The 22845-nt window shown below is 40.0% G+C and overlaps 1 protein-coding gene across 5 annotated transcripts in view; it reads left to right on the plus strand.

Annotated features, from left to right (window-relative positions):
- Positions 1-22845, plus strand: part of TENM1 (teneurin transmembrane protein 1) — a 1172023-nt gene that overhangs the window by 829640 nt on the left and 319538 nt on the right. Inside the window, exon 1 of one of the 5 annotated variants that reach the window (XM_084534135.1) lies at positions 10016-10034. The exons of 3 other annotated variants lie outside the window; for them this stretch is intronic. The gene's annotated coding sequence lies outside the window, so the exon portion shown is untranslated. Of the gene's footprint in view, positions 1-10015; positions 10035-10494; positions 10748-22845 lie in introns of those variants that run through there. One more of the 5 variants, XM_084534132.1, reaches the window with a different exon arrangement.

The following is a 22845-nucleotide window of genomic DNA, read 5'->3' on the forward strand; positions in this document are numbered from 1 at the left end:
TAAGAGATTACCTTGCAGAAAATACGCTTTTATATAAATGCCCCATGCATATTTTATAATCATTTTTAATTAATTTATTCTAGGTCTGATTCTCTACAGTCTTGTACTGGTGCAGTCTTATCTGTGCAAGATGAATATGAACTGGACAAAACCAGAACTTTCTGATCACTTATAACAAACACGCTTTATGTATTTTTGAATAGATTTGCTTTAGCTAGGTTCCACAGGGTTGAGGCAAAAATTAAGTTTGGGGTAATGTACTGTCATAAATTGCAAACCTAATAGTGCTACGTCATTGTATAACAAAAGCAGTAAATCTCATTCATCCCGAGCTAATTAGTGCCTATCCATGTGTGTAGATTGGTATGACTTCACTCTGTTTTATAAAAATAGGCTGTGTTCACCTTTGCAGTTCTGTGTTTACACATATGCTGGGATTTCTGCCTATGACCAATATTTCTGCACGCAGTTCTCTAAATTCTTTTTAAGGGAGTTGTATCAGAACCTTCTGCACAGTGCTGATGACAGCCAGTAAATGGGTGCACGTTAATGCTGCATTAGCATTGTAAAACTGCAGCGCTTCACAAAAGCCTGCCAGAACATAACCCAATCGGACTGTTAAAATGCACATTGGTAATTTGTCATCCACTTACAAGCCAAGAAGAGAGAGTAAATTATCTAACATTTTACAGAAACTTTGCCTGAAAAAGCCACATGATATTGTTATGCACTAACAATTTAAAACATATTTGCAAACAAGCGTTAGAATCTAAAACATGTTGGAAAGATATTTTAATTCATGACTGTTATTTTATATTTTTAACTTTTAGAATAGTAGGTTTATGTCTATAGGGATTTCAGAAGTCAAAACTGACAGTACATATTTAACTATCATAACCACCTGGCAATTATGTTTTGCTTCTGCATTCTCCTTTAACTAGCCTCGCAATCTAGGAACTTCTGTGCATACTGGGATTTCTGTAGAAGTTAGCATTAATGAAATAAAGTATTAAATTTCCCTAGGCTCAACCTAGACATTAAGAATATAAATGTAAATTAGCAGAGAAGAACTAGCAGCCTTGAATACTAACACTTTCATCATGTTACCTTTAGTTAAAAAAGTTCTAAAGACTGTGGAAAGTAGTGTTGTGCACCTGGTACCCCCAAACAGCTTAAATATTGCAATCAGTTATCATCTATATGTTATAATGGTTTAAAACCCAAGCAGCTTCTGATGACCAATTAGTATTTGCTGTCTGATAAATAACAGCTCTCCAGTTCAGTTCTGTCTTGAAGTTTGCCTCTTATATATATATATATCTTCTCTGCTCTAAAAGCAGTGTCAGAACAGAGGTGGCCACAATATTCTTCCTATTTTGTTTTTGACTGGCAATACAAATCCTAAAAATTCATTGCTGCTTCTTGACACTTATATAGGCACTGCAATATTAATTTTCATTGCAGTATGATTTCTATGATTGGGTGTCTGTGCTTCATTTTACTCTTTGCTTGACTCTCTACCCTGTCATTGCAGCTAGTGTGTTCTGATGGTTAGCAAATAAGAATAAGATAAACAGTGAGAATACGAACCTGTTACAGGTGCTATTATTAGCTTTAAACTATTGTCATGAGTACTACCAAGCTGTCAGTTCTAGTTATAACAATTTAGATTTGTATTCCAAAGGAACTTATCCTTTTAAAGCTTTAAGCCATGACATGCATTGTTGTTATGGCCAATTATATGTTTTAATTCATACTGATTTAGAGTGGTTCACCTCTTTAAAAATATGCTGATAGTAATGACCCATATTGGAAGACAGTAATTCACTGAAAGGGTGGTGGTGATGTAAACAGTACCCTTTGAAGTTCAAGAGATGTGCTTAAGTTCAGGTTTCTGGATGAAATTTTTGTTGTTGTTGTTTTTGTGGATATTCAGGACGATTATCTCACCAGAAGAATGGGTTGAAATGATAGGTTTTGTTTTGAATTTGTCTAGAATAGTTTTTTTGTTGTTGTTTTGTGTGTGTGTGTGTGTATTTTTGTTTTGTTTTGTTTTGTTTTGTTTTTGTTTTTGTTTTTGGTGTGTGTGTGTGAGTGTGTGTGTCATGAAAAAATCGATCAATTTTTGAATCATAAAATAACTTAAGTTGGAAGGCATCTCTGGAGATCTTTGGTCAAACTCCCCACTGGAGGGGTTGGATGGTCCTATTAAGTTTGAATATTTCCAAAGATGGAGAACCCATAGTCTCTTTGCGCAGCCTGTTCCCATATTTGATGATTCCATGGTGAAAAAATTCCTCCTAGTATGTCATTCAAATTCCTCACATCCCAACATGAGTCTTCCCTCTTGTCTGCTCCCATCTTTCTAAGCTCACTTCAGTAAATCCACGTCTTTCTTGTACTGGGGAGCTTTTTCCTTTATTGAACTTGACAAGGTTTCTGCAAGCCCTGGTACATGTAAGGACCACTCATCATAGCTTGGTACTATCTGCAAACTTGCTGAGTGCATGCTCTTGGCCATTGTGTGGTTTGTTAATAGACATTAAATGTTCTTCCACCGTGAATATTCAGTAATCAGGTAAAGAATCTGACAGGCAACTATGTGGAATGCTGTGTTTTTCTGTATCTCCAAAGTGAACTGTATAAATTGTCGCTATTTTAAAAGATGAAAAACTGGAACTTCTCAATGAATCTTGAATAAATCAAAATAAATGCAGAAGTTCCTAGGCACCTGACTGATAACTAAGCAAAATATCAAACAAGTTTTTGCTGTGAATTATGGTATCTTAAGATACTATCTCAAAGAAGGTATACTAACCAGTCTCACAGGTATATTATTGACCTGAGGATTTTGTGGTGGTCAGACGATCAAAGTTGATAATGGACATAAAATTGAAAGAAAAATGGAGTTCCATTTTACAATTTGAGATTGTTTGCTCCAGTATACATAGTGCTATCTAAGAGATGAAGTGCTATCTAAGGGGCAATTTACTACAGTGACTTTGGAAATTTTCCACAAATATTCCAGAATTTTGCCCATACTATGGACTTTTTAATAGATTCTTTTATAAAGTTGTTTATTTTAAAAGATGATACATTTTCAGTGTAGCATCCTTTTTTATTTTTTTTTTGTTGTCACTTATCAATGCTCTGATAGTTTAGGCCTCAGTTCTGAAGAGTTCTGTCTTCATATCAAGTAAATTTTGGATTTGGATTTTGAAGTTGCTAGAGAATGGTAGCAAATCAGGACTGCGATGCTTCATTACCTTCATTATAGGACACTTAGGATACTAACTTAAACCATAAACTTTATTACTGTTTCTTGCTAAACTGGAGGCAAACAAGAAAATTCAAGGCATAAGAATTTTTAGTGAGATGACCCTTAAAAATTAGTCATTTAGTTTAAAAGTGTTTGACATTATTTAAAGGTATTTTTTGCAAGCTTGCCTCCTGGGAAGTACTTGGGTAGTCTAAGTAAAATTTGAATGTTTATGTTTTAAAGCACTTTTAATGCAAGAAATCTGTGTATAATTATCTCTAATTAGTCGTCTCTTCCACTGAGATTTCTACTAAGCATTTAGTTTTCTCTTCTCTACATTAGCTCTACATCTCAGGCTTCTTTAAGAACTAGGACTGTCTGACAAGCCGATCTCTGGATACGATTTCAAACTCAACTGATTCTATTTTACCTGTTGCTTTAGGACATTTCTTAATGAGGCCAGAGTTACTTTCATGTCTAATTAAGCTGAAGAGATTAAGATATCAAGGTCTTTTTTTTTTTGTATATTTTCCTAAGGGAAAAGTAAATACATGAGCAACAGCAATCAGCACAAAAAAATACAAGAAAAAAAAGAAAAGCAGCAGACACACTGGGGAGTATTATGTAATAAAAAGGAATGGGAAAAGGAAGCAGCAGGTTGGGTAGATGATATTTCATAAAGTATGTCCACTTTCAAATGCCTTAAAAATACTGCACATTGCTGAGTCAGAATTCCTCTCTAACATTGTAAAACACAATAATTAGGTAATTATCAGATGAACCTGACAAGAAATGTGGAAGAAGGCACTTTGTACACTATATCTGAAAAATACCCTCCTATATCATTCCTATGAAATGAATTACACTGTAGACTAACCACGAGTTTGAAACAATTGATCCAAAATCCTCTGTGAAACATGACTTTGTTTTTTATGTTCCTTATCTTCTTCAGTGTCAGCTTTCAATGCAATGAGAAGTTTTATTATTATTTTATTTAGGAAGGAAATGATATATGCTATTTGGAAGTTTAATCTGTCTTGAATTGTGCTTTACCTTAGTTCCACTCTAACGGGTAGGTTGATAGACTCAGACCTCTTTTAGCATGTACTCATATTCAGGGATAAAAAAAAAATAAAAATTAAATAGTTTTCATCATTTGTTTTGTGTAAATTTCTACTTTAGATGCACCTTTTTGCAGTACCAAAGGATTTCCCCCCCAAGAGCAGGAAGGCATTTAAACTGATCTTTTCCCATCTATAGCTCTTTTCAATGATCTGGGAAAATACTTGTTTATATATTTGTTAGTTTCATGTAAATATATTTTTTTAATCCTTTCTTGAGAACTGAAAAAATACTGATGCTCTTAAGATTTCTTCTTTTTTTCTTGACCAGGGCATACAACCAGTCTGTTTGTCCAATTCAAGCCAAATCAACAAAGAAAATATTTCTCTATGAATTGGAAATTGATTTTTTTTTTCAGTTTGCAAAAACAAGTGCTTATACTAATTTTAATCAATTTCTTTTATTTTATTGGCTGTTACTACTTTTAATTAATTTAAAGAAAATATCAGGTAGACCTGCTGTGCACCAGCTACCATCACTCAGGTAAGTCTTAGTGGGCAAGAGGAGAATCAGTACTGGTGACAGGAGCAGTAGCACCACCTTGTGTTCATGTGATAGGAAAATAATAAGTAACACCCCACTTCAGCCATTAAAATCGCAACACTTTTGTTCTCTCTGCTGCATATTAACGAGGGAGCCATATTTGTGGAAAAGGCGCATATTTTTGGACGTCATAAGTTTAGAACCACCAAAAATCAATACATCCATATAGATGGGAAATTACTGGGCAACAAGTTTGCGGTTTTGGACAACATGCTAGGCAGTGGACATAGCATAAAAACAGCTTAATTATTGCCATGTTTTTGGTAGGCATCTTTTAAACAAGATTGTTTAGAGGTGAATTTGGAAAAAAGGTTTGCACTTGTGTACAGGAGTTCTTTCTGAATGTGAGAGACAAGGTTGTTAAAACTTTGGAGGTGTTTTCTTTGAAAATTTAAAAAGTGAGCAAAATAGACAGGCATCATTAGATGATGGAAAGCCTTAGACAGGTAGTCAATATCGTAGGTATGCATTATTTTTTCCAAAGTGTGTAAACGTGGCACAAGGCAGGTTTTCTTTCTTCAGTCTTTTGTGTAGTAGAAAATGTTTTGTAAACAAATCTGTTCTGGTACACTTTTCATGAAGATGACTTCCAAAATACATTGTTTTACATTTCTTTTTAAAAATATCTACGTCTCTTTAGTCATTTTCTTGTCTCTTGGGGTGACATTTCTGAAGAATGGTATTCCATCAAAAATTGCAATTACTTCTTTCTTAGCTCTACTATGACACACTGTTTCTGGTGGACAGTCTGGGGCAAAAATTGTTCTTGCCTGGAACTGGTAATAATACAGGATTGCAATTCATATATATTTTTCTCTGTTTATGTTATTTAGCCTAGCTTAAAATACTCAATTTTTCTCAGTGAAAGGGAAATAGCAGAACAAATTCCCCTTTCTGGACCCTTCTTTTGGTCCAGAAAGTAAAAACTTCAGCTGTTTCCTACATCACTTTCTTCTTCGTAATCTTTTACAAATGTGACTATTCCCAGACTAAGGGCAAGACTGTGCATGTGTGTCACTTCAGTGGAATGGATCCTTTTCCTGTTCAATAGGAACATAACTATAAAAATATATAATCATATATTCAAAACTAATAAAAAGTGATCCTGATTTTCCTTTCCATTTCAGTTTCTGTAATGATCTGTGCCTTGTCACAGTGAATGAGCATGAGGTGCAGCTAGAATTTTGTAGTTTTGATCATGCTTTTATCCACATCTCATAAACATCTACATCAGACAGATGTAAGGTATCATTAAAAAAAATGGCAATGTTCTAAAACCACCGTGCACAACTACAAATGATGAATCAACTTCATTAGCTTTATCAGGTGTAAACAACAGGATTTTAAAAATAACTTAAGCTTTTGCCATATGCTTGGGATCCCATGTTGATGTATGCAGGAAAGAAGAACTATCTCAGTGGTGTCCTTTCAGAGTCTGTCTCAAATAACTTTTTTGGTTTTGTTTTGGTTTTGCCTGTTACATAAAAGCAGGGCAATGTTAGTACTACTCACCTACTTCTGTCACTTTCTGGCAGACAGTTTGGATCTCAATGCCCTTCATATTAGCATAGTTTTCTACCAGTATTACCAGTATGAAGGGACTTAATGTAAATGTTTTGTCTCCTTTTCCAAGTAGTTTACTCTTAGTTGAAAAGACCAAAAGAAGTCAATCCTTGTATTTCAAACAAACTGTGTTATATAGGATAAACAGTACAGGAATCCAGCTGACTTCACGCCCCTGTTTTTTAAAACCTGTTAGCTGTGTGAAGGAGTGATTTCCATAAATGGCACACCAGACAACCACTTCAATTGTATGGGGAAGTATCTCATCCTTTCTTAAACCTTTACTTATCCTTTCTGTGTCCAGAAAACAGACACATAGACTAGGAAAATTCCCCTAAAGTTCACAGGTAAGTTTTTGAGGACTTCATCTGATTGTAAGAATAAAATGCCAAAAATAGTAAGTTTGTCAACATTGTTCTCAGAATCACATTACAGAACCCCTCTACGCGTGGTGACACCCTATCCTGGGCTGGTTGAAAATGTCCTGTTCAGCAGTGGGACCAGCAGCTGGGTCTCAGGTCTCACCAGGGATTGTTTTAATGCAGGCAACAATTACTATTCCCACAGGAGGCACAATGATACATTAAAACCAGTGCTTCAGCATAACTCTGTTACCAATAAAGCAAAAGACACTGAATCACTGGAGACTTTTCTGAACTGGAACTAGCCAGAAGGTGTAAAGCCAGTCCTAGGCATCAGTAGAACACTGAATATTATTGCAGCTGTGCACTGCAGGTACTATGCTTTGCCACTCCAAAAAAACTTTTAGTGCAGGGAGCTGCAATACTAAAAAACCTGCATGCATTTTCATTCAAGGGAGTTCCATTCAGCACCAGCGTGTCTAACCATTTTTTATCTATAGTTTTCTTCTCAGCCAGCTTAGAATACATTTTTATTCTCTCTCTCTTTTTTTTTTTTTCTTTTTTCTTTTTTTCCCCTCAGTGCACTTCTGATACATTAAAGTGCTTAAGGGCCCTCATTTCCAGTTACAAATATCAGTGTTATAATTCTTGGAACAATCTGTGACTGTTCTTTCTACAGGGATAATTCCTCCACAAGAAAGTCTGTCATCCAGTTGGTGTCATCTCTCTTTGGAATCTGCTCCTAGTTCTGTTGGAGTATGCACATAGCAAACCTGAACCATCACACCTTCCAGTATATATTTCTCATGGACTAACATGCAATACCTGCATAGTCCTCAAAGTAGACCTGTTTGGTTTCCCAACATCCAACTCACTAGGGAGCATCCCATGGGTATCTGAAATTACTCTATATGCCAGATCTTCCAGTTGATATCTGGCAATGATTTTCCACTATCAAGACTACCAACTTTGGGTCATTTATCTCAGTAGTGGTTTAGGGAGACAAAGGTATGGCTGATTGTCCGCCTTCACTGTTAGTCTTTTTATATCTTTTCTTGATGAAATTACAATCTTTTTATGACTACCATGTGTTAGTGAGTACAATGGGCAACTTCAAAGCACTGCAAACACAAGGCCTAATAGTAATTTGTGATCTTTATGTCTACTAAGAGTGAGGCAATATTTAGCTGAATAAGATAGAACCTAAAAATAAAAATAATAAAAATAAAATATTCCTGGACTGGTCAGCTGCCCTGCTTTGTTTCTTTGACTAACACATCAATTTCATTCTAAACCACCTTCTGGTTTTGGATTTGAACTATTTCTATGTTCAAGCTATACCATCTCATTTTTGTGTTAATGAAAAGCAAATGTTAAAGTCTATGCAAAGAGAGAAGAAACCAAAACAACCACATCTCCTAGGAAGGAAAATTTACTCTTTCCTCTAGACTCAGGATTGTTCGTGACTCTTCTGTATTGCTGAAGAATTATTCCACCTACTGGAACTAAGTCACAGACATTTGAGACAGACTTCTGACAGATGACAGTTCTGACTTGAAATGGCTGATTTTTAGATTCAGTTCATAATGATGTTTGTTTAAGGACTTCAGGATTCACAAGAAATGCATTTGGGTTTTTACTTTTGGCCTTTCTTAGAAAGTAATGTATAGGCAGTAGTTCAACACTTCCTTTCTGCTGCGTAGGATACTTTAAATCCAAGAAAGAGAGAATGTACTCCCTAAAGTACACTATATTTACCTTAGCATCTTTACAGCTGTGCTTTCTTTAGGGAGAGGCAGATTTAGATTTCTGAAATGTTTTTCAAAGGAGATTTCCTTCTGAAGGACTAGACCAACTTCTTCATTTTACATAGTTTGGATTTGCATCTTTAGAAATCTGTAGAATAGAAGTGAGCATTTATCTTCTAGAAAGGAAGGTACAAAGTCAGTATTTAACCTTGTTATTCATGCAAATAATATTTTTTGATGCTAGATTTGAAGACTTGATCCTTCTTCCCATCTTTTCCATCCTTTGTTTTTCAAGGAGGCTATCTTTGGAATTACTATAATAACCTCACAAGATTTCTCAGAATTGGGTTACAGCCTACAAACCGCATCTACATTTCATATTTATGCAGATTGCAATATACACATTTTGGAAAGGGGGTTGTATTTTGAGCCACTTTCTTCATCATCTTTTTAATGCTGTTCAGAGTGCCCTAGAAACTAATTTCATTAGCAGAAAAATTGTTTTGTATATGAAAACCCTATCTTGGAGGTGTTTTACCTGTTGGACCAAGACATTAATGACTCAGTAAGATTTCTTGTAGGCACCTGAATGTTATTTCTCTGATGGAGCAAAGTCAGAACAGGGTTGTGTCCAAGAGCAAAGATTAAAAATGACAGAAAATTTCCATACTAGCAGTATGTTGGAACCATGGATGGCCTTACCTGGCTAATTCTATTTTATGTATGCACTGCAACACATTCCATTGGCAAAATTGTAATTTCTTTTTAATTAAAAAACAGTTTTTAAGTTCCCTTTATATTTTTTTTCCTACAAATATTTATGTAAACAGCATAAGCCAACTTCCTAAGTGAAATATATCCCCGGACCAGAGTAGGAAGAGGAACTGGACTTTAGGACTTTTTGGACTTTTATGTATGTGGACATCCTATGCCTTCTTTATATGCAAACAAATAACAGGACTTAATAACTTGTGTCCCCTGTTGCTGAATACACAGGCTAAGCAACATAGGTGACCACAGTGGTTTTTTAAGGGGTTAACGGGTGCGTGGAATGCAACATGGGCTCAGGCTGGAGACTGCCTGACAGGCAGGGTCCAGGCTGGGATGTGCACTGTTCCCAGTCCCTCGATTCTTCTGGAAAAAGAAAAACCTTTACAATAACTGCAGATTTGACTGTTGTATGTCAAAAAAAAAAAAAAAAAAAAAAAAAAAAAAAAAAAAAGCAGGTGGTAATCACCTTAACGCCAGTGTGTATCCTCCTGAGGATACCTAGTGTCTAAATGGTGACAGCACGGAGATGTTCCCCTGCTCCGCGACCGGGGGTGGCCGCCGAGGACGCCCCCGTTCGCCAACTCAGCTCGGGAACCAGCAGCAGCACCGACGAACCGACAGCTCCCCTTCCGCCCCGATCTCTGATGCCGCTGCCGGCCTCGCAAGGTAAATCACCTCAGCGGGAGGCGTGCCGCCGTCCTGCCGAAGGCGGGCAGAGCCGCCGGGGGAGTGGGCTCCGCTGCCCTGCTCCCTGCTCCGCTCCCTCAGGCGGGGGCAGCCCGTCGACCCCCTTCCCGGGCTGTGAGGGGGCTGTGGTGGGCTGTGAGGGAGATGCGAAGGGCTGCGAGGGGATAAGAGGAGGCGCTAAGGGGGCTGTGAGAAGGCGCCGGCAGCTCCCCGGATCGGGCCCCGCCGCCTCCCCTCACAGCCCGCAGCTGCGGTCGGCGCGAGGCGACTCGAGGCGCGGCGGCCGTGAAGGCGCCTGCGCGGCTCTCCCCGGGCATGCTCATTAACGGCGAAGGAGCCAAGAAAAAAAAAAAAAAAAAAAAAAAAGGGGAAGGCAAAAAAAAAAAAAAAAAAAACGGAAAAAAAATCCACCACCCTGACAGCGAGCGGCGGCGCCGCTGACACTGAAAGGAGCGGCTCCGGCAGCGGGTCTGCGCCTGGCCCCGCTTCCCCTCGCACCTCGGGCAGAGCCGCGGCGGGGGGGACCCGGCGCTGCCCCCTCAGCGGGCTGCGGGTGGGGGGCGATGGCAATGAGGATTTACCGCCGGAGAGCGGGACGCGGGCACCGCGCCTAGAGGCGATGGGGGGCGAGAAGCCGTCTGCGGGGCTGAGCATGGGGCGCCGCTGAAAGTTGAGCCCGGTGGCCGCGCTCGGTAAGTTTCAGGCGAGAGGCGGGAGCGGCGCCGCGGGTTCCCCAACTTCGCCTCACGGCGGCGGGGCGGGGAGCCTCAAGGGGTATGGGGGGGAGTTCGGGGGTGCCGGTTGGGGTCGGTGTGGGTTTGGGGTTGCTTTGGGGTTGGGGCGCGGTGCGGGCGGCGGCTGCTGTCCCCCCCCGGCCGGTGCTGCAGCGGCGGGCGGGGACCGCGGGGCGGCTCCGCTCCGGGCTCGGAGCGCGGGGACGGTTCCTGAGGGCGATGCCGGCGGGGTTGGGCGACCGAGCCCTCCCTCCGAGTATTTCTGGCCGCGACGAAGCCCCGTGGCCGTATTCCGGCTGTGAGCGGGGGATCGGGGACGCCGAGCGCGGCCTCCCCGTGCTGCGGGGACGGAGCCAGGCAGAGCCGTGGGTTGCTCCCGGGGCGCCCCTCCTCAGAGAAAACGGCGGCTCCTTAATAACTTAATCAATTTTTCCCCTCTCTCCGGCACGCATCGAGCAAATCGTCCACGGGGGTTGATGTATTTGCGATCCAGCTCGCTTCCAGGAGCTCCTAACGGCTTGGGTTTACAGGAATCGCCGTGGGTGTTATCTTGCGTGTGTTGTGGCACGATTGTGTTTCAGGGAATGATTAAAAGTTTTCTGAATAACGTGTTCCCGAGGGGTTTGGGGCTGTGAATGGCTGGTCTTTTAGAAGAGGAAGATAACTACAATTAATGCGCTTAAGTACAGATCTTTCCTTTTAAAGAGAGATGTGCGTTCCACTTGCCACGTTTGAGAACATGTAAATGACGCGTATAAATCAAAAAAAAAAAAAAAGAAAAAAAGAAAAAAAAAGAAAACTTGCTAAAAACATCTCTTAGGAACGTGGGAATGCCAATTCCTCTTTCCTCCTCGGAGCAATCAGGTGTGGAAGCAAATGAATGCATTGTATTGATGGCTATATATAAAAAAGCTATTGAAATGTATTCAGAGTCCTATAAAGGCAGCATCACGTGAGAAAAGATGCAGCAAAGGAACTGTATTATTGCTCATCCGACGTGGTGTTATAATTTGGAATGGTAGTTTTTAAAAGCAGAGAGGGCTTGGTTTTAAAAACAGGCATGGCTCGGCTGCACACACGTGTGCCCACCATCACGCGTGTGCAGAGATGCGCGGTGGCTTTGCTGTGCCTTGTGGTCTTGGGACCAGGTAAGTGCCTACTCTCTTCATACAGAGGAAGAAAATGCTGAGCCTTGGCATCGATGCTGATTGCAGCAGGCAGGACGTTAGCTCAGCATCACTCGTCAGGTCCAAATGGTATGAATTTGATTTTTAAATGACTGTAATTTGAAAACACTACTTGAAAAATGCAAAAGGAATAATGTCACCTACCTAATTGTTTGCTCAGGGCTTTGATTATGGAAAATCAGTCATCTCCATGTGGTTAGTAATATTTCCCGTTCCCATTTTACAGACTGGGGAACAGCGTGCCCCATCTTGGCATCCCTCAGTGTATCTGCCAGCACCTCACTATGGTTCTAGCGGGGCTTTAAATGCTTTAGCAACTGAATAAGAAACAGGCGATGGCCTGCAATGGAGCTTGAGGCGTTTCTGCTTTCTCGTCTGCCACTTGCTCATCTGGAGTCTGTCTGCTGGCTGTGTTTCGCAGTTTCAACAGAACAGAGCTGATGTTCGGCACCGCACAACTGCAAAAAGCACCAAGTCAGGGCAAGTCCCGCAGCAGGGCTGCATCCTGCTGCCCGGGTGGTCCCGTGTCCTGTGCACTTTACAGGGCATTTGGGGCTGAGGGAGGCTGAGAATCTGCAGTGGTGTTACCTCACCTGAAATTCACAGGTCTTAAGAACAAGATCTGTTGCAACTACTCTTTATAACTTAGAGAAATACACATATGCATCTATATTCCTATAAAAACTTGAATACGAGTAGTCTGGTTTTTTTTAATGAGAACCTGTCTTTCATTAAACTTTCCAGTAAAATACTGAGGTTACACAAAAACTCAACTGCAGAAAAGTTTACTAAATACTCAGTGCACTAATCTGTACAGGGAAAACAAGTCAGTTTCTATTGTGCTTCCATTTCTGCTTTTCATTTATTCTATGAACAGTGTTTAAAGGGTTCTAAGCTGCAGCTTTGTATTTTTTTTAATAAATTTTCTACGCTACAGATTTGAACTTCAGCCCATGTATTATTGACAAAAAACTTTCCTTCTGTTGCAGTGATTTGTTTTTATTTTTTTATCTGTATTTTTTAGAAAAAACAAAGATATATGTTGAGTATTGATCTCTTTGGCTGAAACTACTGTGCAAAGCTGTTGTGTTGTTTTCTACTTTCCAATACAAAATTCTTCTCACTTCTGAGTTTTAGAAAGTGAGTAGTGTGTGACATTGGAGGGAAAAGATCCCTTCTGGTTAAACGTTGTCTGAAGCACGCTGAAATTAAAATGACCATTTTGAGTTGTGCTTAGTATTGGCTTCTTGCTTTGGAAGCCTTCAGCCAGCAGTTCTTGTTTTCTGTAGCCTTGATGAGCAATTACTGCACCCTTCCAGTTCAGAGCCTCTGTTAAGTAGATATTGCTGCTTGTTCCAAACCGTAGATGTATTTTTCTGGTTTTCCCATAGCTTGGTGGGGCACTGGGTATATCTATTTCACTGAGTGCACACAGATGTTTGCCAAGGGTTATGAAGAATCCATAAACTCATATTTTTTTTTAATTTTTTTTTTTTAATTTTCTTTTTTTCTGAGGTGTAGCAAAGGCATTTGGGGTCTTAGGTGTGACATTCTGCTGTGGTGTCTGAGTGGATCTCTGTCTTCAACAATTGGCAGTGTTTTGACATGTTTTGAAGAGTTCATGGTTCTGTTACAGAAGTGTTAGTTTTTAAATCTGAAATGGGCGGTGAGCAAGTAGTCCTTCCTGTAGCTTGGTTTCAGGCAGAGGAACAGTTTTTGGAATGCAATTTTGGATGATGTTTCCATGCAGTCACTCCTGCATCACTTTGTGCTCTAAGCGCTGATTGGTTGAAGCATAATTCGTGTGAATGCCCACAGGCTGAGAGACGATGCTTGGGTTGCAGGGGAGGCTGCTGCATATCAAAGTGACCTCTAAAGAAGCATCTACTGAAAGAGAGGTCTCCTGTGGTTTGAGTAGCCCTTAATGGACTACTGACTGCAGTGTGTGCATGTGCCTGGTCTGCCAAAGACCTCAGAGTTGGGTCACCTTAACTGCAGACACTGAGAGTTGGGCAATTGGGTGGTGAAGATCTTTGGGTGGCGTCCGTGAGCATTGACTTCACTTTGAGTAATGTGTCGCTAACTTGACCAGTCCTTCTAAGGGTGCTGCGATTAAATGCTACCATTACTTTAGTTTTTCTCCTGCTAAATCAAGTTATTAATTATTCTAAACCCAACTTCCCAAGTTTCTCTCATTTCTGTGGTAACAGGTGATGGGTGGGCAGTTGTTGGATCCAAACTGAGCTGTGCTCCCCTGCCTGGTTTGGGGCTTATTTTGCACGGACGGCACAAGGCAGCAGCTGGAGCAGGGGCTGTCCTGGGAAGGCATGGGGCAGAGGAGGTGTTGTTCATCATGGGCTTCCCAGTGGCCAGGTAGAAGCCTTCCTGCTGCTTCCTGGAGACGTCAACAGCAGCAGTTTCTTACTCCTCATAAACACATACCTTCTTTCAGTCTGTCCTACACCCATGTAGCACCAGCTGCAGGGCCTTTTCTACCTCTTGCAGATCATGCTGCTTTCCTGTAGATAGGTGCTCCTGGTGCTTCTTTCACCAGCTGCTTCCTTGCTCCCAACCAGTGCTGAGTAGGGGGAAAGTCAGAAAACACACCAGAGGCATTTTCCTGATCCTTTTCAGGTTCCTCCTACTCCAACTTCTGCACAGTGCTTATCCGTTCCTGTTCAGATTTGTTTTGTTCAATGTGTTTTATCATCACAAAATTCTGATCCCTTCTGTCTCAGAACTAGGCTCACAGCTCTAGTTTTTCCATAAATACCTGACATGGTTTCTAAACCATAACCACCGAATATCCCTCACCTGTATGCCCGTGCTACAGAGGCACCTATGACCTTACTTTAATTTCTTTTCATTTTGCTCAATTGCTTCTCCAGCTCTTTTCTCACAGCTTCCACTTTACCCAAAATCTCGTTAGCTCTTCTGCAGAGCTCTGTATCATCTTGTCTAGCCCTGCTAGTCTTTCATGAAGTTCAGCAAATTGAAATCCACGCAGTTCCACTTCCAGCTGTTTTCTTCACAATTTTGATCTTACCCATGGACAGCCTGGTGTTGTTTCTTCTTCATTCTCCTTTTAATTGAAGTGACCAATTAGTTACAGAACAAAAGCCCTGTAGTCAAAGTAATAGTCAAATCCTGGATCTTTCCTCTTCTAGGACAAGATGGGTTTTAGAGCATATAGGCTAGCTGCTATTCTTGGCAAAGATGACCTTTTTGGTTTTTGCACAGAACAGAATTTTTGTCATTACTGAAGTTTTTAGGTACATGGGAACTCTCAGGGATACAGCAAATCTTCTGAAGTTATTCAGCGTATTGTTGTAAAAGATGCCTCTGGCATTTGGCCGATAATGTGGTGTTTGTGAAGGGCTCCTTATCTGCGCAGTGTGTTTTCGTGCCTGCTTGCTAGTGTGGGAGAGCCAACCTCTCTTACAGTGCAATTACTGCGTTATAACGCTTGGGCTTGTGTCAGCCCGTTAGCTGTACTCCAGATCTCCAGAACTTCCACAGATTTCAATAAATCGTAGTCAACATGGACCTAACATCTTCGATGTGTGAAAGAGTAAAGGTTAGTAGTAGCAACTATTTTGGGTATTAAAAATGCCCAAAGATGGCAGATGAGGGTGGGAGCTTTACCTTTACCGCTGGCTGCTGTTTGGAGCATTAATAGTTCGGTGGTGCTTATTATCAAAAGCATTAGGTGAGAGGTGTAAAGAGGCACATGTCCACAGAGTACTGGTGAAGTTGTACCAAGTGGTGCAGCTGAGGATCTGATCGCAATGTGCTTGCCTAATTAATAGCTTGAGCAGGGAGCAAGAGGAAAGGGATGAGATGGCTTTCATCGGAGCTTCTGTAAATGCAGATGGATAGCCATCATTTCTGTGACGTGCTGTGCTGTTTCACTGGGGATCCAGAGCGGATTCTTACCTCTGCAGACATACTGGAGGGAAGAGTTAATGTGGACATAATTCAACCATAATTCAATTGCGCAACCTTTTAGCGTTTCATTAGCACACTTTATTTAAAGTTACACCGTCTTTCTTTGGAACTGTTGGATTAAATTGGCTGCTTAGATTAAGCGACTTTAAGTCTATAAAGCACGATAATTCTACTTATGGTCAGCAACTTTAGCAATCACCATAAAATATACCAATTGTTTTAATTTCAACAGACTAAGTTGTCAGTTGATAAGTAGTCAATAGTAAGAAGAAATTGCCTTTTAATGTTCCTCATATTCAGTTTGTAATATTTTTGTAGTTGATTACGAGTTAGAAAATTGAATTTTGGAGTCACAAAGCATATGTGAGCTATATTGAGCTACTCTGAGCAATTCATACTAAGCTTTCTAGAGTATCAACTACAGACCAGGAGAAATTGTTTTATATGTTGATGTTTCCATTCCTGAATGCAAGCCTGTAAAGTATGCAAGAGATGACCGTAAATTAGTGTACTGCTATTTTGAGCCTTCATTTAGATAATATATCAACAAGGTCAGTGCTGTTAGCAACTGAGTTATGTTGGGTTTCTTATTTTTTATTTATTTGTTGTTCGTTTGTTTTTTTCTTACTTTGCTTGGCAATTTGCTTTTTTTATGGTAAGCATAGAAGCTATAGGTTGTTTTTGTGTTTGTTTTGGTTGTCTTTTTTCTTGATAAAAACAAATGGTATAAAACAAGACTTATCTTAAGCACTTAACTCCAGGTCAGAGAAATAACTGTCCAGTGCATATGGTAAAACTTAGGGTAAATGTTCTGTTTTCTCTTTTTTTTTTTCTTCCCTCTTCTTCCTCTTCCTCTTCTTCCTGTGTTTCTGTTGTTGTTTTTGTGTGGAGGAGGATCTGGCATCCTATGTCCAATGCCAGTTCTTTACGTGAAAATTGAGAATAGAACCCAAAGCAGGAATGATTTGAAGTTTATTTCATGAACAAATTAAGAAAATAAAAAAATTGGGACGTTTGGTGGTGATGTAAAATGAAAAACTAGAAAAGTTTCAAAAGCATTTTTATTTTTTTTCTTGGCCAATATCTAAAGAAGTAATATCTTTTTGTAAATATATATATATATAATAAAAAATACCAAATTGTGTCAGAATTTACCAAGAGGTTTTTATCGGTACCAAATTGCAGAATTCAGTGCTGGGACCATTCAGTGATGCAGCTGCCCAGCTCAACCAGCCAGCCCGAGGTTGTGATGGAACACAATACAGCTTCAGAATGAATCTCCTAGGTATTAGGAAGCGTGTTTTATTCTTAGTACAAACTGTATTTACTGCCTTTAGCTGTGTGTACAGGAGCCATCACCACACCTAATGCATGGTAGCCCGGTGTGGTAATCTAATGGAACTGCAGCAAGCGGTGGCTAGTAAATCAGCATCCCAACCACTGCCCTCAAGTAAATGGTTCTGGGCTTCTTGGGACCTCAGCAACTGAAGCCAATCACAGAAGACTTGGGAAGTGGATTTATTATAATCCTAAAAATATTTTTAATGGCTTAGTTATTGCTTTGAAATTGTTGGTCATAATATTAGAAAAAAAAGAAAAAGCCAGTGCTTCTGTATGTGATATTATTTACTTTCACTGTAGTACTGAATCATTGAGAGAGTTTTGTTTCATGTTTTATGTTTGGTTGTTTCCATTTGCGATATTGACATGTAGGACCAGTAGTGGAAACCAACTTTGTTTTCGTGAAGCCAAACAGACTTTTAATACAGTTTTGCTTTCTTGCTAAAGCCAGAATCACAGTCCCACTGATTTGAATTACAGGGTTTTTTGCATTTGAAATTAGTGAAAATGGGATAAAGACAGACTGCAGTTCAGGAAAGACTGGTGTAAGCAATTTTACACATAGTAGTCACCGTCGCCAGGTGGCAAAGACACTGGGTATGGAAACACTTTCGCAGCTCCAGTGGGGCAGGGAGAGGAGATGCAGCCAGGCTTTGCCTCATCTCTGAGCCCTGTCAGCAGCTTCCCATTCTTGGCATTTGTGTGCTCCTCTCTTAGCAAATCCTGGCCTTGCTCTATTACACGCTGCACGTGCAAAAGCCATGCAGGGCTTACCAGTACAGGCCACGATGTAAAAACTGGTCAATTTGAGCCCTTTGTGTTGATTCCAGTGTTTGACTACAGCCTGCTCTACTGAGTGAGAAGGAAAAGAAAGGTTGTTGTCTGAAAAACTGGAATGTTTTGCTTGAGAAATCGTGTTGAAGATGAGACTTGCAATGGCTTTGGCTAAGGAATAGAATATTACGTTTTGAATTTGGGGGGATTTTTATTGTGTAGGGTCAATTAGAATCCTAGGTGTGCTCACCTTAAATTAACTTTGTTGTTCCCTAACAGAGGTTGATTTGTAGTACACCCATGTCAAAACAATGTCGCTGATTCTGAAGTCCATCACTCACTACCAGTGCTGTGCTTATGTTGGGTATGATACGCGTTTGTAGTTGACTAAATAGAGATCCCTCTGCAGAACAGGCTGGTGGGACTCTAGCTTCAATCTCAGCAGTACTTGAGCCAAATCACTTGAGTCAGTGATTCTGCAGTGCCGTGGGATAAGCCAGCCGCTGGCATGTCAGCCTCTCTGGTAGCTCCGCCAGACCAGGGCAGCGTTACTGAGTGCCTTTACACCTTCACCGTGCTGGGATGCCGCTCACCAAGAGCTCCATCTTGGGTTTCCTAGGTAGAGAGCTATTCTGAATGGTCAAAAGTCTCATTGAAGCACTGGTAAGTGGCACATTCAAAGTTATTAAAAACAGTTAAAAGTTAAAACAGTTAACACAGTTAACTGTTAACACAGTTAAAACACAGTTAAAAGTTAAACAGTTAACAGTTAAAAACAGAGATGGGCTTTGTCCCCCCCAGTGTACCAACTGCTTCTATTATTTCTCGGCCAAGGGTACAGTGTAGTAATACTTGTGCAATTATTCCACAGTACTGCTGTAGTGTGTTTCAGCCGCTGTGCTGGAGATGTTGCGATGCCTCCTTGTGCAAGCTGTGCACCAGCCTCACTGCATCGCGCCATGGTTCTGCTTTCCATGAGTCAAACAATTAGCCAAGACAGGGGCATAAAAGTGCAAAGTGTAAATGGGTCTCCATGAATAAAATAAGAGGGAAATTATGTTAAATGGTTCTTCTACCAGAAGGAAAATAAGATTTTCATGCTGCTTAAGTAAAACAGAGAGGCTTTTTAAGGTCCTAGTCATGTTCTAATCTTAGCACCTTGGCTAAGTCTGTTCTTGAGAATTTTCCATTGCATTTTATGATGAGAGACTGTATGCTTCAATTAAGACATTTCAATACTACATAAATATTAGTCCTTTTAAAATATACATACATCTTTACTGGTAGGCTTACAAAGCTAGTTCATGTGGATAAAGCTAATGTCTGCTATCACAGACAAACTTTGGAAAAACTCTATTTTTATTTGTTGATGTTTTGGCCTCTGTTTATTGACAGGTATTTGCTTGAAAGCTCTTATCCAACTTAAAATTTGGTTTAATATAATGTGGAAATCTTTGTGTATAAATTATGGCTGCAGTTGGCATTCTGTAGCACAGTAATGTCACCAGTATTTACACTTGACAGAAGATGTAATTTAGATGCTCCTCTGCTTTTGAAATAGCTTGTAGGTGTTACGTGTTCAGTTAATTCACTGCATTAAATGCCATTGGTTTTACCTTAATATATCTTTAATAAATTTAAAAACCTGTTTGAGAAACAAAAAAAACAGCAGAAATGTAACGTTAGTGGAAATTGAAATATTAATATCAATGATACAAGGTTAATTAAATGTCAGGAAAAAATACTATCCAAAGGATGAAAAATGCTAACTCCTTTCTTGTAACTTGTGTGTTGAGAGCAATTTCAAGGTATTTAAAAAGCTGAAATGAGTTCTAAAATGGTGGGGGAAATGCATCCTAGAATGTAGTTTGTAACTTAACTGTTAGCGTTATATTTGAGTAGGAAATCTAAAGCACTTTCCTGAATAATAATGAAATAAGGCATAGAAATTAATCTCCATAAAAAGTTCCCTGGGGGAAAAAATGACAGACGACTTTGTGACGAGTGTTCTGCTGTGCGAGAAGACACGACATTTCTCGTCTTCATGTGGCTGAGCAGTCCTTATTTTCTTGCCTGAAGTAAGTTTTCCTTTTCCTTTCTTGAGTCAAGGAGGATTGCCCTTCTGCACAGAATGGGCTTGTTAGTTGGGTGCTGTTCTTTCCAGCCTTGCTAGATCCTGACTGCATGTCAGTACCTTACCAGTGTTTTCAGTGTTTCCCTGCTAAAGCTCCAGTTAGATTGAAAGAATAAATTGTTTTCTGCCAAATTTGCTCACCAATAGCACTAAAACCTTGTCTGTTCTTGATTTTGAAACTTCTAGATTGAACTGAACTTGTTTCCATTTTCTCTTGAGCAGAACAAAATCAGCACAAATGTGATGTTTAGATTTAATGGCTGGGAATGAGGTTGGAGTGTTGTGGAAGGGAACTGAGATGTAGAAGATGTTTCTGTGTTCTGAATTATTTGAATGTTGGATTTCTGGAGTTTGAGTGAGAAGTGAAAGGAGCAGCTTCTCAAGCCCCATCACGTGTTCCCCATGTAGCACTTGGGCTTTTAGCTGTATAGCCTTACCTATAGCCTGATGTTTGGATATTCAGCAGTACTGGTAGTATTGTACATGTGTGTATGTACACGTGCTGTTACATTAATCTGAGGCCTTAAGCTCAAATTTATGAGAATAATCCAATACAAAAGTGATTTTATATCAGAATTCTCATAAGGTGCATACTACAAGGTAGACATCTGTGTCACTGATGTTAAAATTTTCTTGAGGTTTTCAGCACCCAGAATTTTTTACAGACTTCTGGCTGCGTTGTATTTTATCATTAGTTGTTCCTCCAGTGCTCTAAGTCATCAAGGCAGTACAAACAGGGGCCTTGAAGTGTTAGTCATTCCAGTCCCATTCTTCATGAGTAACTGTTGACATTTCAGTGAACATCATCGTGCTGGATGCTAGATGTACTGTCTCTATTGTTATCAGATGGAGACAAGTTATGTTCTCATGTTTAAAAGAAATTACTTGAGGTCAAATGCAGGAATGATGCAAGAGAAATGGGTATTGCCCACTCCTCCTCCTCCTCCACATGTGCTTTTTTGTGGATAAGTAAAGGGCTTTAAATGTTTCAAACAAACAAACAAACAAACAAAAAACAACAACTAACCAAGAAAAAAAAACAAACGTGAGCAAATGTTTGCAAGCTTTTATTTCATCATAACAATAGCTGTGTGAATACAGGGTGAACTAGTATCTGGGGTAATGACCAAGAATACGGCTGTCAGCCAGCCAGAGAAGCCTGGCACCTTTATTGGAGCTTAAAATGTTAAACCTTGTTAATTTGGACCATACAGGAACCCTTCCTGCATATGTAATGTAGTACTAATCTGTTACCGTAAAAAGGCAGGACATTATGAAGTATAAACAATTGTAGTGCGAAATGACGGTGGACTCCATATCAGAACATGGAAAGGAGCAGTAAATCTAAACCATGAGTTCATATTTTAGTAATGTTTTTACCTTATTGATTGGAAATGCAGTGTAAATAAGAGTCACACATTTTAGGTTAGCAGATCTTCGTTGCTCATCATCTTGCTGATCAATGGCCTAATTTAGGAAGAATAAAATATGTCTCTGACATCTGTTTAAAATAGATTGCTTAAATACTGTGTGTTCAGCTTTTTTGTTTTGCTTTGCCTTTTTAACGGTGGGGATTACCGTGCACCTAAGGGATAAGTGTAGAGCTGCAGATTAAATCAGAAATGTAATGTAAATGCATCAAAGCATTCTGCAAGCATAAGCACCATATCAGTTAAAAATATTGCATTAGAAGAATATTAGGGATCTGGCTTGTACTCCCGAATGAAGTCACTGAGGACCTAATGTTCTGTACGAAGGGGCACGGCAGTTCTACCAGGGTACCCCAGTAGCTGTCTTTCTTTTTTATTATTATTTTTGTTGTACATTTGTACTTCCTACATGTGAAAATGAAGATGGTAGCTTTCAGGAAGAGTTTTAAATCAGGTCTGAATGCTTTTTTTTTTTTGGCACTGTGTACCACAAACAGTATATATTCAAAATAAAAAGCCTCAATGAAATAACACTCCTCTTCTGCATATGATAGTACTTTATGAAAAATCTACAGTGGCCCTTTCTCCTAAGTGTTTGTAACGTCAAAAAAAAAAAAAAAAAAAGCAAGGGAAATAAAAGGGAAATAACAGGTGAGATTTAAGGAGTGAAAATCATGGGACACAAAGGGAAAATGCTCGTAGAAGAGTGTTATTGCTTGCTGTCTGTCCTCTGAAACCACCTCCTGTTTTTATTTGTGAGAAGAGCTGAGGGCTCAGGTTGAGCATCAGTTAGAGGAGCCTAGGGGAGAAAGGAGCAGTGAGAAACAGACTAGAAGGGAAGGAAATCAGCTGCATTTGTAGGCCTGTGCAAAAGCAAAGATGCTTAAGGTGATCTGAAAACAGCACAGAAGGAAGAGGAGAGGTGAGGTGGAGCTGAGGAGTGTGGCGGCAGAGCTGGAGCAGTAGAAAGGGCGGGTGGCTTTGGCTGCTGTGTTCCAGATGGGCTGCAGCAGGCAGATCCGTGCTGCCTGTTTCCTGATGTCACTTGATAGAAAAGTGCTTTTGGCAGATGTGAACAATTCCAAATTTGCCTTGACTGATGTAATCAAACGCTGAACTGCTTGTTTGCAGTGACATGTATGTGCGCTTCCACCAGCTCTGAGTTTGGGTAACAGCGTGATCTATAATTTTTTGTGTATTTTCTGTGTCTGTGAAAGCTAATGGAAAGATTCGTGGCAACAG

This window comes from Aythya ferina (genome assembly GCF_964211825.1).
Source record: "Aythya ferina genome assembly, chromosome: 13".
In the NCBI taxonomy this organism is placed as follows: Eukaryota; Metazoa; Chordata; class Aves; order Anseriformes; family Anatidae; genus Aythya; species Aythya ferina.